General features: G+C 41.9%; 1 protein-coding gene across 15 annotated transcripts in view; it reads right to left on the bottom strand.

The window, feature by feature from the left end:
* Positions 1-20339, bottom strand: part of ptprdb (protein tyrosine phosphatase receptor type Db) — a 221123-nt gene that overhangs the window by 159740 nt on the left and 41044 nt on the right. For all 15 annotated transcript variants that reach the window (XM_033624615.2, XM_033624637.2, XM_078164858.1 and 12 more), the window contains exon 3: positions 19367-19392. The gene's annotated coding sequence lies outside the window, so the exon portion shown is untranslated. The remainder of the gene's footprint in view (positions 1-19366; positions 19393-20339) is intronic.

Raw genomic sequence — 20339 nt, 5'->3', positions numbered from 1 at the left:
GATACAGAGAGAGAGCAAAGGGGGGTCGGGGAGAGGAAGAGGAAAAGTGGGAGAGGGATTAGGAACAGAGCCTTAGCCTTTCAGAACTCAGTGCTCTTAAAGCCAACTCTGAGTTGCAACTAAGTTCTCCGTGTTTGTAACTGCTTGCACTTCCCCTTGCATTGGCGTGTTCGTGTGGAGTATTTGAAAGCGCTGATCTGAATGCTATGACATTATGACATTAGCACAATTAATGTGCAATAATTGTTCCACAAAGCACGTCAGGACAAATGGACATCCCTGGCTCAACTTCTGTACTTGGGGGGGGGGCTTTTAAGGCTTTTAAGGGCTTCCATGCCAGCTACTTACACGCCATACAGGCTGTGAGGGGATGAGGGGCTGAAAAGCCACACTGGGGAAAGCATACAGCACCTCAGTATGATAAGTACACACTCTGACAGATCAAAGGGGGTTGCATTAGGACACGTGTGAATACTGGCACAGAAGTGTTTAAAACGTAAGCAAAGAGAGAATGTATACACACACACACACACACACACACACACGTCCAGATGTTACTCTTCCGCGTTTGTGACTGCGACGACCCCTCCGCTGTTATCCAGAATTCTTCTGCCATCTATGGCGGTGCAGCAGAGCGCACCGAGTCGGAGCAAAATAGAAATCACTTCGCTGGTGGAGTGAAATCAGGCTGGGTCTCAGAGGATCACGGGCAGTTACATGGTTATTTTTGTTATGAGATCCATCCTCTATTGAACTTTGAGGCCTTGGACAAACAAACCTTTTGCAGCAGTGCTGTGAATCAGCCACTGTAGGATAGAAATATCCACTCTGAGCAGTTTAAACATACTGTGATTCTTGTTGTAAGATATCATTTAAATATAACACATCTTGCAGCAAGCTGTGACAAATTTTACAGCAAAAATAACAAGAATGGGATCCCAGCATGTGTGCCGTTGACAGTATTAAGATTGTTTGAGTGATTCTGTCACTGGCAACTGGAGCAAGGTGCCATAACAAAGAGTCACCACTAGACTGTGCTGTTACACCACTCCTGTGTTTGTGCTGCTGACCGACTTACTAAAATAAGGGCAGAGACAATGATGGCAGAATACATTAACTGCAGATTCTGATGATGTAAAGATCATGAGTTATTTAATTACAAATGAAAACTAGGACATGTGTCATTACTGTTGCATTTGTCGACCTCTTAACACACCCGTTGTTTTCAGGTCATAATGGCTCACACCTGACATGATCTCTCACAGTGTAATGAGAAGCCGTTTGAAGAATCTGACTGGAGAGATTTAAGGGCTGTCTTTGCATGCATATAGGCACAATGTGGCAAATGTACGTGCACTATGTGGGGAAACTAGTCCACACTTTATTTTCAGGCAATGTCACAGTCCTCCCTGGATTCCTCTCCGCTTGCACCATGTTTCCTCTGTAACGATCTGACAGTGGCTGGTGAAATCAGTTGGGTGGGGGATTATTATAAGCATCGGTTACCCTCTATTGCGGGCGCCAGTTTTCCTCTCCATCATGTTGTTTTCCTGTTGGGTTTCAGTGCTCCCTGGTTGGAAACCACCTTGTTAGTGAGAATGTGCTTCACCTGTGCTGGCCCAGCAGAAGTAATTAAAGGCTGCTTGTGTGGCAGAGGAAGAGTTTGGAAACTAGATCATTTGGAAAGCTCATGTTGGTGCAAGCAATTTCAGTTTACAGGTCTTACACAATAAGCCCGGAGAAGTTATGTTTATCCTATTTTCGGTGGACACGGCATTACTGTAGTCTTCCCCCTGATTTTTTTGTGTGGTAAAGTGGCACCCATGGTGAAAGTCTGTCTGCAAACCCTTTTAGTTGCTTTGAAATTGTGTGAGGACTCCCATGGGAGCCCTTCAGAGCAGCCTTTGAATCCTTTTCATGTTGATGGCTGGAGTGACTTTTCAGTGAGAGTCGAAATGTTGATAGTAATTTGAAGGGAAATTTAACTCCAGTTGCTCCGTCTGGACATCACCTTAAAGGTTTCTGCTGGTGGCTGAGACGATTCAGGGCAAAGCAGCATATTTTTTAGGTCACTAAAGTGCTTCCACATACCCCTTTCACTCCGTGAACCAAACTATTTCTGCACCCATCTGCACAGCAATGGCCCAGATAATTTTTTGATGTCTAACCCTAACCAGGGCAGCTCGGTAGAACTCAGTTTACTTTGGTTTGGCTTCACTCAGCATGTGTGAAACACTCTTCTTAGGTTTCTGTCAGCTGGACTCAACATCAAGGCAAGTGGGTAAGCAGGGCGGCAGACTGGGCATCAGAAGGCCATCTCTTAAGCCCTACTTTAAATGTAGTGTCACAGCAGGGCCGTGCATAACACTGACATGATTACCTACAAACTTCATCTCTACACACAACCCTCCCCAAGCGTCACTGTCTCTTTTTACAGTGGCAGTTATGTGTGTTTTAAGATCATATGCTCATCACTGGTGTAATTTTTCTAGAGAAGATCAAATTTAAATCTGTAAACATGTTTACTCTTTCGAGGTGTGTATGCAGCGCTGATCAAAGTTTGCCCAGAATGTTAAGGGGGTTATTGCAGGTCAAGTCGGCAGCAGGGACCCTCAGAGCGACATGACACAATTTTGCGTAAACAACTTGAACTTGTTTACAACATCTGCATGTGTGTGTCTGACGTTTAAGAGTTTACACAAGGGATAGGCATCTAATCTGCCCCCGCGAGGATGATGAAGCATTTTGAGAGGATGCGCACATGGCTGCATAATTCAACCAAGCTTTCAAAAGTGACCTGCTGCTCTTGAGATTCTTAAAGGAACAGCGTGTAAGATTTAGGGGGCTTTGGTGGCATCTAGCGATGGGTATTGCAGATTGTAACCAGCTGAAACTTCTCCCAGTTAGAATCCCTTCAGTGTTCATTGTTCAGGAGGTTTTCACCAGGATCCAAATTATCCTCAGAGGCCTCCTCCTCTCCAAGACAAACGGACCAGGTGAATAAAACCAGTAAAAAGACTGAATAAGGGCCTACAGCAGAATAAGTATTATTAAATAACAGTTATGGTCTCTGTGCTCTCACCCAGCAACCTGTACATGAGACAGCAAGATAAGAGATGGAGAGGAGACGCACACAGGATAGAAAATCAAGCCACACTTTAAGCCTAAACTACATAAAAAATTAGCTCCACTTAAAACCTAAAGTAGGACAAGTACTGCTTCATCTGGCGTTTTAAGTGGAGTCAGATTACAGTGCTCCAGCGGGCCTTTATGTCGTGATTTAACATATCAAATGCAATGGAATTGCTCGGGAGTTAAACCAAAGAGTTGGTTCTTAAATCGTATGACTCTATTGGCAATCTCAAGCTGACATTTATCCATAACTCACATCGGAATGAGGAAAATGAGTGAACTATTCACTATAACAAAAACACATGACTTGATGTTGATATAACCATAGGTCAAATTAGGGTCAGGCCAGGGTTAAGAGGTTGTAGTTACAAGCTCCTTGTTGGCACACACGACTTCTAAACTGTGAATTAAATGATACAGCACATTTCACAAAACAGAATTCAAAGCAGCACAATATATTTTTTTATCAGGAATGGAAAAAAAAAAGTGACTTTGTGTAATGTGAAAGGCGTCGCTTGTAGTAACAAACCCACAGAGAATTATCACCAAACTGCAGTTCCCCTCAGCTCTGCCGAGCATTTTATTGTCTCTCTGCTCATTGCTATGGTTTTAAAGCCTGCAATTTTACTGTTATGGTTCAGTCTCACCAAAAAACACACACTCCTTTGACTTCATCAACCTTGTGGCCCGCAGCAGCTTGCAGCTGTTTTCAGATTTTTTAGATAAACCCACTGTACACTACGTGCCCTGCACAAAATGGTAGAGAGGTAAGGTTAGCAAGTAGCTTGTGAACATAGCGGTGCATTAGAGCAGAGACCAAAACAGCTTAATGGAGAATAAATATCAGACTTAGATTAGCTAGAAACAAATGCTAATGTTGCTCTGTGCCTGCTGGATGTGTAAATAGGCAGTTGTTTGCTAAAATGTTCACTGTGTGGCCAAAAAATAAAATAATGCAGGTTGGCCAGTGGTTTATTATTGCAAATTGCATGACCAGGGAGACACAGATTGAAAAGAGACTGGTCCAAATCAATGCAGCAGTGGGAGACATCTTGACTTTCAGTCTGTAGTATGGGTCAATCCCTGTCCAACAACCCCAATAATGCAACTAGATGGCATGTTCTTGTTAGCTCCCCCATGGCTGATAGATGCCCACATCCTAAAAAAGTTGTCTACCATCCGTTAGCCCTATTCACACAAGACTAATATTACCTTATAAATAATTTGTGATAAGTACAAGTATAAGGTTGTCTGTCATCCTAATATGTTAATTTGCCATGTCCGTAATACGTCAAATAAAAATTCCACCACAGATTAACTACCAAATTTCGCCAAACACAGAGGTCATGTGTGAATCAGCATCTCTGTGATTTGCGGTCGTTTTTCCCCCAGGATTTTCTTTTTTCCTTGCTCCTTTTTTCCTCTTTAGTGGTCGAGGATCATGAAGGCTGCATTGGACTTTGTAAATAAACGTTTTGACAGCATTTTGGGTGCAAATGCAGGAGGCTCATCTCGCTACACAGCATGAAAACCCATTCCCTCAAAGAGCATGTTAAAATCCATCGGAAAATCGAAAATCTCGAAAGATGATGAGATGGATGTCACCCAAGACAGCGTGCAATGAGTAACATTTTTGTTTCTTTCAGCAGCCATTGCTTGTGCTGTTTAGGAAGCAGATGTTATGCAGAGCCTTGACATCATATTCGAGGTATAATGTCAGTAAATTCGACTAAAATACAGACTTTGCTTATCCCTCATGAATACAGACATGAGGGGTTCATTTCTATCACATGATGTCCTCTTGTAATACTACTCCCATGTGAATGGGACTTCAACCTGGACCCTATTTTCACATGTTTTTGTTATTAAGTGATTAATAGGAACAACAATTTTTCAAATTGGTCCAGTTTTGAGAGAGGGCGCTGCAGCCAACAGCGGTGAAACAGGCTGCCCCTGTGGGGAATTGAGCACCATCATTTTATGTCCAATTAAGGTGCTTGTTTTTGCCACTGACAGGTTCAGATTAGTGTCAAACCACATCATGGAAAAGATGCCTGCAGAGGTAGACCTTTTGCTTAACCAAAAGCTGACCAAAAATCGCCATTGTTAAACCCACCACAATCCATTTAAATAAACAGTAATTCATGTGTGATTAGAGCCAGCATACCTTTAAGGGTTTATTTCAACCAAACCAGAGTTTGTGATTGTTGGAAAAGTGGAAAGAAAAGATAACTTTAGTGATTTTGTTTTGCTTCTGTCGACTTTAAATGAACTGGGCTTTATGATGACAAATTACTGTTGATTTAAATGGAGTCTGGTGTGTTTGGGGAAAGCAATTTCGGTGCTGTTGCTGGTTAAACAAAAAGGATCTTATTCTTTGAAATATGGTGTATGTCTGTAGATATTCTTTTTATATTGTTGTCAGACACTTAGAATAACAATCAGAGCCAACTGATGATGCTCAATTGTCTGCAGAGAGCAGCCAGTTTTACTTCTCCAACTCTGGACAAGTTTCAAATTTGTTATTCCGATTAGTCACTTAGAAACAAAAAAAAACCCAGAAAAAAAAGCACCAGGATGAAAAATAAAGGAGTTACCCTCTAAGACACCATAACCATGGTGACATCACTATAGTGATTTTCTAAGAAGTTTCAACCCCCTACAAGATATTACACAGCAGTGTTTCAGGCTGAGTAGTACTCAAGGCTAGTAAACTGACCTTCATGTGTTAAATTGTTGGATGTCCCTGAAGTTTCAAGGTCTTTCTGTGAATCACATTAATTGTACGGATGTAATGATCTGTTCCATTCTGCCTCTTGAGAGAGAGGCCAAACCACTCACTCACACTGCTACTACTACTCCACAACAGCACAGAGAAAAGGGTTGAAATTTTAAGGAAGCTATTCTCGTCACGCTTACTGGAAGGAAGAAAAGCTGCAGCGGAGGGTGGCTGTAAGCAATCTACAACACAGCAAATTCCGTGTAATGGCAGCGTAATGACGCAGCTTACACAAAGGGCACAAGCAGCCCTGCTGTGAAACGGTGTCACGTCTTTGTGAAATAATCCTATATTTTTAAAATTCTGTTTAACACTACAATAGCGAGAAAATCGCGGTGACTGTTCTCTTGAGCAGCAGATGCTTTTGTGTGCTGGGGGTGGCCCTGCAGTCATGGATATATGGTGACAATTCTGAATTATCATTTGGTAGGTGCAACAAATTACTCAGTGCTGTCCTACTTTTAAAGACATATTAGACGCTACTGTGCTTGGGGGCCGAGAGAACGAATGACTGAGAGAGCAGAAGAAGTGAAAAGAAAGTCTTTACAACACAGTGGGGAAGCAAGAAAAATGAACGGGTGTTATGGGGTGAAGAGGAGAGGGGCAGATGAGGAGAATTATAGCAAATGAGAAAGGGCAAATGAGTTATAAGAGGGAGGAAGAGCTTCTAAAGTGGAGAAACTCTGACAGAGCTTTGCCCCATTCCATCTGCTCAGCCACCATCTTTGAAAGGCAAAATTACACAGTACATCTAATTCCCTTGCACAGTTAACATCAAATTGTCTCAGTGCTAACATCCTAATTCTTTCACTGACAAAGACAATGCATGCAGCTTTTCTCACTAAGAACCTGCAAAGTTCTGGATAAGAAACACCTGACATTTTTCTCTCTGAGACGAAGTGTTAATTTAGGCAGAATAAATAGAGAAAGGTGGCTGGCTGTCGTAGGGGTGGTGGTGGGTGAGACCAGCATGACCTGACACCTGCTTATTTCTTGGTTTTGACGAGGTCACAAACGTTAGGCTGATATTGGAATCCCACGAGCGCAGAATGGGAATGCTGGAGCAGAATTAGAATGGCCGCAGAATGACTGCGACGGGTTTCCTAATGAAGCCTCTCAGTCCCTCTGCCAAAGTGACCCATTTTCTCTTTTTCTCTCTTTTTCTTCCCCCTCTCACTGATACAGCTGCCCCAAATTCTTCACAGGGAAAAGAATATGCATAAATTTAATTAAAATGGCTAAAATTATTGGAATAGATTCTTATATCCCCTTTCTCCAAACCATTAGTCCTTGGGTTTGCTTGGACTCCAGCGGGTGAGGAGCCTGATGGGGTCAGTCTTCGTTCTCGGGAGAAAATGTCACCATGGAGATGGTAAATTACAATAACACAAATGAACTTTCACTTTAAAGGACAAGACAGGATTGAAAAGAGGTTTTAACTGTGTATGTGTGTGTGTGTGTGTGTATTTATGTGTGTGGTATCAAGACAATTAGGTTTTGGTTTTTTTTGTAAAGTACCAATCCTCTCTGAGTTTTTGACTAAAATGATTTCCTGGATGCTTTTCTGTGAGACTGTAAGACAATTAGGGCTTCTCTTTTTTCCCCCCATTTCGGTTTAAATGCAAATTGTTTTTAAATGCTCACCAGACTTCTTTGATATGATTGTTCTGACACAATGGCGCTGTTTTTAGAAAAATTAAAAGGGATTTGTGAGGCTTTATGAAGTAAAAGTGTGGGGACTGGTCCAAATTGCATACCCTTGCAAGATAGCAGGGGATTTTGTTAAATATCTTGCAATTACAAAATTCCCTGGAGCGACTGATTATACAGCACTCAGACACCCACTATAAGTGTACAAGGTTGTTAGCTGAACAGAAGATGTTTCCATGCTTGGAACAGTTTTTCCAGAGGTGCTTCTGAATATAAATCTGATCCTGGACTGGCAGAGTGAGTAAAGGCCATTCATCAATTCATGACATCTGGTTCACATGCTCGTTTTGCTTGCCTTTCTTCCATTATACTTTCAGTAACACAGTAGCCTACCTTGACACGTTATAGTAATGTGATTACTTTTTTGTAATGAGTACTGTAAGGGGTTCATTCATTTATTTTCCATAACCGCTTATCCTGTTGGGGGTCGCAGGGGGGCTAGAGCCTTTCCCAGCTGACACTGGGCGAGAAGCAGGGTACATCCTGGACAGGTCGCCAGACTATCGCAGGACTGACACATAGAGACAGACAACCAGTCACACACACATTCATAACTGGAGTATCTGGAGAAAACCCACGCTTACACAGGTAGAACGTGCAAACTCGTTCTAGCCTGTTCTAGACTGTTCTAGACTGCTCTTCTATTCCTTGCCTTCACCCACTTAGGCCCTGTTTACACTTGGCATTAACATGCATCCTGGGTGATCACAAGTGGGCAGCTCTAAGTACAGGTGTGACTGCACCCAATGTGTCCTCAATGCATCTTGAGATATGATCGCTCCAACCACATTCAAAGGTGGTCTGGCCCGCATATGCCCACATTCTTTTAGCAATGTGTACACTGATTTGTCCTTTGCCATACTGCCTACTCGGCTGACATCCTTGCCTATCTGACTAACTGCCATATAAGAAAACTATATCTGATGTTACACAGGTTTCAATCAGGACTGTTGCTGCAGCCTCTCCTCCCAGAGAATAGTTAGTTTAATGTCTGCCCAGTAAGCATGAGCTAACACAGCAGCAGCTGTTAAACACTCCCAACAAACTCACACAGACACCCAAATGGCTTAACTCTGTCATTAATGACCGTTAGGTTATGTTAGCTGTGTAATGCTAACAGTTCACCCTGTCATTATGTGTGTGTGGGTGTAATCTCACCAACTGTCCCTAATGTTGAACTCACACTCACACAGCAGTTGCCTCCTAACAACAGGGAGGCAGAGGTACCGCAGGTTGGGGTGTGCTTGTCCAGCATGTTCTCATTCTGAAGTCATCAAATACTGCTGCTTTGTAAATGACTTTGGCATCAGACACCTGATGCCAAAAGCCATTTGTCACAGCTGAATGATACGCTGTCAGGCGGGGTTAGTTTGTAACATGGCTGGACTGAACCCTTTGCAGTGTTATGATACACCGTTGGTCAGCCTGACAGCACCTGTCATGGCAGTATGATACACTGCTGTGACAGTGTCAGGTTGAAACCCTGCTGGTAACAACACAAAGTAAGGAGCTGGAGAGTCCCTATAGCCTGGGCGGGTGGTGGATGGGTTCAACAAACCGTGGACTTTCAACCAGGAGTCCAGTGTTTGCTTCCTGTATGAATGCAGAGCCAAACCATGATCTTTATTTCTAAAGCTAACCACATGCCTTTATAGCCTGACGTGAAAGGCCACTGACAAAACGGCGATACGGTACAACTTGGGATCAGAACATGTTGGCTTGATATACAAAGAGTGAGGTGGGGAATGGAGGGGGCAAAGAAGAGCAGAGTAAATCAATGCAGTGTAGGTCTATAATGAAATAAGGTCTTATCCATTTTAGATAGTAAAGGCTGTAAGTGTGGGTATAGTCTGAAAAACCTCCTACCGGTTAAAAACAATGACATATTTTGTCTTTTCAAACATATTTGCATATAGAGCGGGGAAGTGAGATCCAATCAAGAAAAGTGAGAAGTGCAAATATTCCAATGCCAGGTGTGAACAGAGTTAATGTGTACGCACAAAAATCACATGTATGCCTTTTCCCACACTTAAAGTGATGCTTATATAAAGGAACATATAAAGGAAGAATGTGCAGTGAGAATGTGCACACCTCATGCATTCCTCAGACCCGGCGTACACATGATTTTAGCTGAGATAGTTGCAGATAATATGATAAGGAGATTAAGCAGAAGTTGAGAGGCAGATAACATTGTTTTTAGGTTGTTTGTCAGTTTCCCTGATTGTGTTATTGTTTTTGCAGCTTACACAGTGCTCTGTACAATGTCAATCAAAGGCGCAAAGTGAATTTTAAATTAATTATGTGTGATGAATGTCATCGTCATTCTTATTTACATTTATCTCCCTCTTAGTGATTGTTTAATTTTATCCTGTGAAGCATTTTGTAAAGTCACTTTCCACATGAACACTTTGACTGAATAACTTTTGGTGGTATAGACAGACTAGATAAAAAAGATGGACGACATGACAGCTCCCAAAAAGTGTAGCCAAAACATCTCAATTGCCCCCTGGTGGCTGGCTGCAGTTTAGGTCATAAACCCTGTCACTTCCATGTTGGTGGATGGGATATGAGCCAAACTAAAAACTCAAAGTGTACCTCAAATAAATCTTTCCCAAAGATGGTTTCTGTCATTTTAGGTAGCTTTTATCACACTGCTGTATGTTTTAGTGTTCATTTTTCTGATACATTTGGTTTTAATATCATTATATATTTGATGCTATAAAAAAGGGAATCTGACATCATGATTGACATCTGTGTGTGCCAGTAGTGCCAGAAACTCGACACTGTGGAGATTGCTACTGTGCAGACTCGAGGTCAAAGTGATGTCACTAGTGCAAGATGGCAGCAGCCGTATCCCGGATATCTTGGCTTCATTTTTGTACAGTGGGGGTTAAGTGCAGATGTGTCTCCATCTTTATATACACTCTATCATACAGACGCTACAAATATCAACAGCCATATGTAGGTAGGTAGGTGAAATTGCATTTTCTTTACTGTATTTCTCATTGACAAATCTAATCAGTGGTTGAGGGGCACAAGTGCCAATGTGCAAATGATTGTTTACATCTCTTATGGCAAAATAAAGGGGTGGAAATGAGGCCAGTGCATATGCACCCAACGCAACCCAACAGAATGTGTATGCATATTTCTGTCTTTGTGCATATACACAGTTTTAGTTATGAGAGCCTTATGCATCTAACCCCCGGTATAAACAGTCTCTTACTGTACATTCACACCAAAAGCGACCAGAGCTTCCAAAACGGCGGAAGTCAATCATTTTCATTGAGAGCCCAGCGACTTGGGCGATTTGGGGGACCTGGTCATCAGCCACGCGCCTTGGGCGAGCAAAGCCACCGGAGCGGTCTGGAGGGGAGTTAAAACTCGTTTAACTTTATGGTAATGAGCTCTGACAAGGTTCAGCGGCAACCACTCGGAATGCTGATGTGCTTCGATGAAGCGGGTCCCGGAGAACAAGCTGTGTAACTTTGGTTCCTACAGCACACATGTTCCGACAATTGGTATCGAGAAGTTTATTACTTGCATTCGCGCCCACTCAGTCCTTTATAATGTGTTGCTGTTCGGTTACAGAGACTAAAATAAAAAGAATGAGGCTTGGGACCATCTCGTGGAGGTAGTTGGTTGGTCTGGTGAGTTTTAAACTGTGTAATGTTAGTAACAGAGGAGAGAATTGCAGGCTAATGTTGCGACGTAGCATGCAAGTCTTCCCTGCTTGGTTTGAATGGGATGACATACGTTTTCTGTTTTCATTGACCAAACATAACTTTCTGTAAGCCAACTATGAGCTTTTTGACTGGACAACAGCAAGCAGCAACTACGCTGCTTTCAAGCCAGTAGTCTGCTTTGCGGCTCCTTTAAATTGACAAGCATGATCGAATGTTCAATGATTCACGTGATGAGCGTCTAGAGCGTCTAAAGCTGCCACAAATATTTTTGACAGTCGTGCTTCTTGGGCGTCCGCGACAGACTGTGCCTCTTTGGAAGCTTCTGGTGTGAACGTACAGTTCGTCATTATATCTACATCACTGATGATTATTTCTCAAAAATCTGATTGTGTAAATATTTTGAGAAAGCATCCTACAATATCGTCAATAACAATATTGAGATATTTGGTCAAAAATATGGTTAAATTTGATTTTCTCCATATCGCTCAGCCCTATAATACAGTTACTTTTTTGGTGTCTTAGCATGAGTTTAATATAGGGGTGAAATCAGTTTGCTCTCTCTGCGTTTTCAGTTTTCATGGTTGTCTTGTTTACATATCATTTGTTCTTTGTTTTGTTGCGAACACCCACATTAAGAATCGCCTGGTTTTGTTTTGAGTTCAAGGCTAAAATTAAGCTAGCTAATGGCACAAGATGTAATGTTTGGCTGTTTACGCTTTAAAATTGGTCTAAGGCACTTTTGACAGGGGTTGGCTGAGTAATTATAAGTGTAATTACTTCTGAGTAAAGTAATGCGATTACTTTTACACTGAATAATATGTACAGTGATGAGCAATTCATTATTTTTTGTGTGAATTGGCCAAAGCCTGTCTTCACTCAGAATCTCATAACATAAAATTTATTCTACGATCTGACACTTTGTTGTAAGCTGTTGGTTTTTCTGCTCTGATGCCATTCTCTCTTCACATCAGGAAGCAGCAGCAGATTTCTCCTGTCATCGCTCCTGTGGCTGAATGTGTGTGTGTGTGTGGGTGCGCACGTGTGTTTGTTTCTTCCCAAGCGTCTGCCGTCATCCTGCTGGTGAAAAACGAGGTGCATATAAGTCATCCAGTGAGAGGTAGTCACTAATAGGATAGAGGCTGCTCCACAGGAATGAGCTATGGCCTTATTACCCACCTCACTTCCTTGCAGCCGATGTCCTCCCGTAAAAGCACAACAACACTGTTCCTGTCCTCTCTCCTATACAGGTTCCATCCATCCATCTATCCATACTTCTGCTCCCCCTTTCTCACTTGGCCCCCACCTTTTCTTGGGACTTTTTCCCTCCTTCTCCTCCCCCTCAGCCTCTTTACTTCCCCTCCCTCCTTCCTTGCTCATTACCTCATTCGCTCCTCTGCTCCACACCTCCCGTCGCCTCCCCTTCCTCCTTTCTTTGCCACTTCCTTCTCTTCCCACCTCGAGCACCTGATTTCTACCCTGCATTAAAATAGCCTCTTCCGCACCTCTCCCCTCCGCATAGCACCTACCTGATTTACTCCGATCTCTTCTTTCCCCATATCTCCCCCAGCCTCCTTCCTCTCTGTTCCAATCCTACCTCAACCTGACCCATCCCTCTCCTTTCATTTCCTTTCCTTTCCATACTCTTCTAAACTTTCATCATACGCCTCTCCGCTTGATCTATTAATCTCACTCTGTTCTCGCTTGGTCTTCCTTATCCCCTTGGCTCCTTTCCTCCCTTGCTCCCTCCCTCCCTCCTTCTCACCCTATATTTTCTCCACCTCTCCAAGCCTCTGCACCTGCTTCTGAAGCTGTCTAGACTGGCAATGAAATGAGGATGGAGAGAGAGAGGGAGGGAGGTGGCAGAAATAGGCAAGTAAGAGGAAAAAGAGTCACAGAGGAGAGTGGGAGTAGAAGAAGGAGATGGGAATGTTTGAGGAGAAAGATAAAGTGGATAGAGGAGTCGAGAAGCTGACATGAAAGAGAGTGTAGAAGTATTGTAAAAGGGTTCATGATCTGAAGTAGAGTTGTTCATTTTTAGAAGAAAAGAAACCCCAATTCCTCTCCGTGGTTCCTTTTGAGATGTCAGTATCTCTTCATTTTCCACTCTAAATTGTTTGGCATCTTCCAGAGAACACAACAGCAATCATTTTCTGCGGTTCACTGCTTCACACCCACTGAACACCTCTGTCCACTCATCTGTCATTTCATTTTTGAATTGCGCCCCATTTTTCAATGTGATAAACCTTCCCAATTCACACATTGTATCAAAGTGAAGAAACGTGATCCAAGGGGACTTCGTCCGTTTCTTCCTGATGAACGGCTTCATGAATGAATTTTTGTGGCAACAGTCCGTCATGTTGTGAGTGGAGGTGGTGGGAGAGGAGAAGTGAAGGCCTCAATCGAGTGATGAGGCAAACGAGGACAAACAGATGCTAGATTACATCTTTATATGACAGGTACACACACACATACACACACACACAGTTTGTTTGATGGTCTGCTTGTTTGTGTGCTTCAGAGTGTAAGTGTGTGTGTGCGCTTGACAGGAGGAGGTGTCCTGTCTGTCTGTAACAGGATGTGATAATTAACCTTTCTCATGCTGAGCGGAGCTATTAAAGCTAAGGCTTTAAACCAGTTTTATCACGAACACAACACATTACACAACTTAAGTTGTTTAGAGCTGGTTGTACACATAGAGTGACACTGTGCACTCGACCAGTTCATGCAGGGGTCATTCTGCCTATCCACGTCTATATATCAATGTATCTAGCCAGCCATTTTTTAAACAATAGTTGGTCAAGGTGGGGCTAACGACCTGCTTTATATACTTGCAAGTTTAATCTATAGCAGGTTTTTACACTGTGAAGCATGCCTCCCCGGGGTGCGTGGGAGAGTTGCACCAGTGGCTGTAGCACAGCTCCTGGCAGAAGTTAATGTACTTTAAATAACAATATCTCTATCTGTTTGCTTTGGTGGCCAAGGTTGTACAACAATTACCTCATAACTGTGTGCAATACTTGAGTAAATGTACTTAGTAACCCTCCACCACTGCTAACAGAGTGTCTGCAGGTATCCGACACTTAAATTTAATGCTTTTTAAGACCCTCTCAAGATAAATTGTAACCAAATCTAAGATCGACTTTTGAAAAAATAAATCTTTTTCTTATTCAAGAATTACAGGTAAGTATGAAGATAAGTAGAATGTGTGGTTCTGTGCAGAGCAAAGACTGGATAAAACAATGGACATAGCTACCATGACATCATCCAGTGGTTTGTAGATTCTTGTTTTGAAGCCTCCAGTTCAGCATTTTAGCGGTTGCTATCTTGTTTTTTTGGAGCTAGAAGTGACTATATTTGGATAAGAGGGTGGGGCTGTGGATGCTAAAGATGGATCTGTTTTACAGTATGTGATGATGCCCTGCAGACAACCAGTGAGTCAAAGTCACCGGCCCTTAATTAAGTGTAAATTAAAGCCCTTAATAAAATGTGAACAGGTAAGTTATATAATAATTCTGGTACATTTTTTTGTACCAGGCTGTAAACATGCTTATTTCTGCTGTAATGTTGGGCATTTTAACATGGGGGTCTATGGGGATCGACTCGCTTCCGGAGCCAGTCTCAAGTGGCTATTAGGGGAAGTGCAGTTTTTGGCACTTAGTCATTGGCTTAATTTTTCAGTCCTGGAGGTTGTCGCTTGGTGCAGAGGTAGGTTTTCTGTAGACTAGACTAGAATTACCACATCAGGGTTGTATGCCTCCACAAAGCAGTCAAGTTGCAGTTACAGTTTACATCCATGTTTGTCCAGGCTCGTATTAAGCCATGACAGTAGACAATACTTTAAATATGGATGTTGCTTCAAAGAAGCTACATATTCCAAAAACATGGATGCTTCACATACATCTTCAACCCAGTAACACAGAAGATCTATACAATCAGTACAGGTGGGCACCCAAGATCAGTGTCAGGATGAGTGTCACCAGTTAAGTATCTGATCAAATGTCTCCCCTTCTGTTCCTGAGATATGATGCTGAGTAATGACCAGAAAAGTGTTTCTGCAGAACACTGTGATGTCACAGTGAGGTTGACCTTTGACCTTTTGGTTACAAAATATCATATTTTTTTTTCTGTTAGACATTTGAGTGAAATTTTGTCACAATAAGGCTAAGAATACTTAAGTTATGGGCAAAAACATATTTTGTGAGGTCACATTTACATTTGATGACCAAATTTATCATTGGCTCCAAGTTGATGTTTGTGCCAAATTTGATAAAATTCCCTCAAAGTGTTCTTAAGATATTGTGGTCATGAGAATGAGAACTAGGTCACAGTGACCTTGACCTTTAACCTTTGACCACCAAAGTCTAGTCAGCTTTTCCTTGAGTCCAAGTGGACACATGTGCCAAATTCAAAGAAATACTCTCAAGGCATTCCTGAGATTTCAAGTTAAAGGCGCTGTATGTAAGAATGTGGCCAAAACACATTTGTTTGCCTACGGGCGGCTGCCGTGGCAGGGCCATGTTGCCGCGTCCCTGATCTTCTGTTTTCCAGCAGACCGGTGGAGCAAGTCCGGCTTCTCTGCTGCTAACGCTGCTGCCGGGATACAGCTGAGGAGGAGCCGGCTGCTAATGCTATGTACCGGGACACTGCGTAATGCTGCTTGCCGTGCTGCTGTAGCTCAGTCGTAACTGTAACTGATGCTGAGACTCTACTGACTGCGTGACTGGTAGACGGCGGGGTGGGTGGCGCAACAGGCCAAAACACACATTCAGAACATAAACATGATTTGCAGACTGTAAAAAAATTTTTTAAATGCAAATATTCTGGCTGTACTATTGTTGTCGGTGAGATCAGTATGTTATATGAACATTATTCCTTAGTCTCTGTGACATATTAGGATGATTTTACGACTATTTGCTTTAGATTTCTTACATATAGCTTCTTTAATGAGAATGAGACAGACATGAGGTCACATTGACCTTGACCTATGACCACCAAATTCTAATCAGTTCATCATTGAATCCAAGTAGATGTTTGTGCCAAAATTTGAAGACATCTGCTCAAGGCATTCTTGAGATATTGCATTCACAAAAATGGGACACATGGTTGCATGCATGTACGTATGTAAGTATGGACAACTTGAGAACATAAGGCCTTCGGCCACAGCTGCCACTGACGTGGAGGAATAAAAATACAGTGTTATTTTCATTGGTAAGTTTTTAGATTTGTAACATCAGAAATTTGACCTTTTACCAGAGGAGCCTGACTCATTTTGACAAAATAGAATTAAAAGATGTAAGTAAAACAAAATGAAATATATGTGGTGATTAAGACCTCACAAATTCATGTTTCATAGTATTTAATGACTTTTGAGGCCTAATATTTATAAAGTTTAATTTAAGATATTTCAAGGACCTGCAGTCACTCTGTGCTTACAAGGATGCATGTACACAGAAAAGGAAACAAAACTAAGAGTCTCAAGTGAGAGCCAATGTGGCAGATGGGCCAGCAGTAGAGTAACATATGACTTTGTGCCCCTGAGTCTCCAGTAGCAGTGGGCCAGCCAAACCTTAGCCACTAATGAGGCTCTACACAGTCCCAACAGAGCCCACTCCACACACTGGGAACCAGACACACACAAGGAGGGAGACAGACACTAAGATGTAGACACATGCCCTCACACACACAAGCATACACTTGCTGACAAACACACAGATATGAGAGAAATTTAAAAAATCTGACGCACAACCTTGGGCACCAAAGCAAACAAACACTAAGGGGCACGCTGACATGGCATGTGTTTGGTACAAACCTTGTAGCTACAGTTTTGGTGCTTTTTATGTCTTAACTTGTTTGGAGGATTGGCATCCCTCTCTACTAGTCCTCAGTTCTAAGGTAGGTGTGGGTGACTTGGATAAGATTCAACAATGATTACAGTATCACAGCGTGGCAGTACTTCATATTCAAATGCAGGGTGAAATGTTTAACAACCTCTTTGAGACAATTTGTTTTGTTTTTTTATATTGTTGTAGCAACATTTTATGGTTATTTCAGGAAATTAACCATCCCAGCGATAATCAGTGCAGTCCATAGTTGCTTCTAGGCCATTTATTCTTAGTGTCGTTGGGTCTGGGAGTTATCCAAGACTAAGTGAGGTCATCAGTTTTACCTCATAAGATAAAATTTTCAGTCTGTTCATCATCAGCGCAAAAATGTTGTGACGAAGTCACATACCTAGGTTCCAGTGTTTTTAGCATGTAACAAAAGCCATTGTTTTCAACAACGCTGTACGGACGCAGATATTTGCTCATTAAGTAGGCGATGGACTGGATTATTTTCTTAGCTCTCTCAGAGTTCGGTGATAGATTTGCAGAGCAGGTTTAGCGATTGCTAGGCCATCAGTGGCTAACGCTATCCCTGGATGGTGGAGTGTGAGGTGAGCCCTCATGTTCGTAGAATTCCCAGAGTATTTTATTCTCTTATGACACTGCTTGCAAAGAACATGTGTCATACCCAAATCCTCCTTTCCTTCTGTGGAAAAAAATCCAGAATAAGTCCAGATGTTCGATTTAAATGCTAACTGCGCATTTCTGATTTCTTTCTCCAGTGCCTCCATCTTTGTTTTGGTGAACTTCCCGCCAAATGCAGCCGACTGAGACCTCTGCTGATCTCAACAGGAGAAACACATCAGCACCATCTAGTGGACCGAAAAGGCAATTGATTTTATTAGTCTCGTGCCAGAAGTTGTATTAATGTAAGTATTTGCAAACATTAATAATGTATATATTAAAAGATAGATACTTGGCGTCCCTGTATTGATACAATATCGCCACACAAAATATCGCGATATTATGCTGTATCGGCTTTTCCCCCATCCCTTATATGCAGATATATTTTTGACTTGCCTTCTACTATGTCAGTTTTGGGGCTCCATATATCATGGGTGTGTAGAGCATTTAAAAACTTTATATCAACTTTATTTTATTTTATCAAAAATTATTTTTGATTATTTTTAAAATTATTATTTTATCAACTAACTACAATATATTTTTTTTCATATTTGTCAACTACAATCATATGAAGAAACTATACACGATCTTGAATTGCAGCACTACTGTATTTTGAGGATCCATAGAGAAAATATTACAAATTAGGGATTCTGAAATGTTTTTCACAGCATCTTAGATAAACTCAACTACTGAGCCCTAAAATGAAACCATTTACAAACAAAATATGTTTGGAGATACAAGGTTTTCAACTGGACTGCATGCACACCATGCGGTTGGCCCATCCTCACACTGATACAGTGACATTACATGCACACACACACACACACACACACACACACACACACACACACACACACCCTGTATGCTCAACCACAGGGTCAGGCCCAGTTGTATGGCACTGTTGCACATTTAATTTTCTTTTGAGAAGTATTGTGAGTCTGGTGATATTATTACAGAGCAACCCAGTCTGGAAGTAATAAGTTTGAGATATACTAAGGCTGAAACCTGAAATCCATAAATAAACAATAACAGTGGCCTTGCCTTTTAAAAAACTATAAGGCAGGGTTTTTTTGCAGACAGACCCAGTTATGACTAACAGCTTGTGACAGGCAGATTCAGTTGCAAGACAGCTTGGAAGAGGATTTACTGTATATTATTACTCTTTGTGTGTACTGCACAGAATGACTACACAGCGCTTATGATATATTCTATTGATTAAAAGCATTTATTAGCTAATGGAAGGCTGTAAATGTATCACACATGCTGTATAATCTCTATATTAGCGTCCTACTGGCTGCAGATTCTGTGCATTTCTGATCATGGCTTTACCCGGGGAGTGCAGTGGGAGTGTTACCCAGAGTGTCTCTTTGTTATCTTAACACAATGATATTGTGTTTCAGCGAGCAGGATCCTGAGCCAAATAAATTTTGAGGACGCAGATTGTTTCGTGATACACACACTGTGCCAAGTGCTGATGGCGTGCTGTGTTTTATGGGTTGAAAATCAGAGGAAGAAAGTACAAGAGAAGGAAAACACAAAATGAGACTCTCTCTTACCTTAAGAAGCACTTCAACACGTCAAACTGCAAAGAGAAGGAGCAAAAAAGGGGGAGAGATAGAGGAGAGAGGGAGGAACGAGAGGGAAAGAGAGGGGGAAAAAGATTGAAATTAGATTACCATAGGGTACAGCTGCAGAACAACAACTTTCCAAGACACTTCACAGGAGAAATGTGTGAGGTAAAACAAAAGAGATTTCAAAGTGTGAGAGTGGATTTCATCTTACAAGCAGGCCTGTTGTGCATTTATCTGCAATGTCTTTCCCTCTTTGCTCACAGAAGTATCACTTTATCACTATACAGGCTGTAGGCATCTCTTTGTTCCACAAACTGTTCAGCAATTACACAGATTCAAATTCCTAAAATACAATTGCCAAGCATTCCTCCGAAGACCAGGTGGGTAGTAATGTATTACATCTACTCCATTACATGTACTTGAGTATTTTCTTTTTTTTTTAATAAAATGTACTTCTAAGAGTAGCCCTAGTTGTTTTGCCAAATACTTTTAACTCTTACTTTACACTACTAGCCAATCATAGCAAGGCAGATGGAACAGAGGAGTTGCCCTGCCCACTCCACAACCCCCCTTCAACTGACCACAGTTAAAGAACATGGCAGAAAAAGAAACGCCTCCGTCTCGCTTAGAAGAGGCACATGCACACCCCCAGTCCAGTCGTCATAAGAAAATGTTGGCATTGAATTTTTCTGCAAACTAGTTATGTTACATCTGCGTGCTTCTTATGTATCATATCAACATTTCTAAAGTGATGTAGTACGTGAGCTGACTCTGTCATCAGGAGGTGGTGGGGATAGTGGTTGGTGTGACACCTGCCAAGCTGCAGACCACTGTTCGAGACCAGCAACCAACAAATCAGATTGTTTTGTAGTTAATCACTGCTGCATTTCCAGCGGCTTTCTGGCCACCAAATGTGGTTGTTTTTTAGTGACTCATCACGTTGTTTCCACTGGGGATA

This window comes from Epinephelus lanceolatus, chromosome 3, assembly GCF_041903045.1.
Source record: "Epinephelus lanceolatus isolate andai-2023 chromosome 3, ASM4190304v1, whole genome shotgun sequence".
NCBI lineage: Eukaryota > Metazoa > Chordata > Actinopteri > Perciformes > Serranidae > Epinephelus > Epinephelus lanceolatus.
This window is presented reverse-complemented; position numbering and strand designations above follow the sequence as displayed.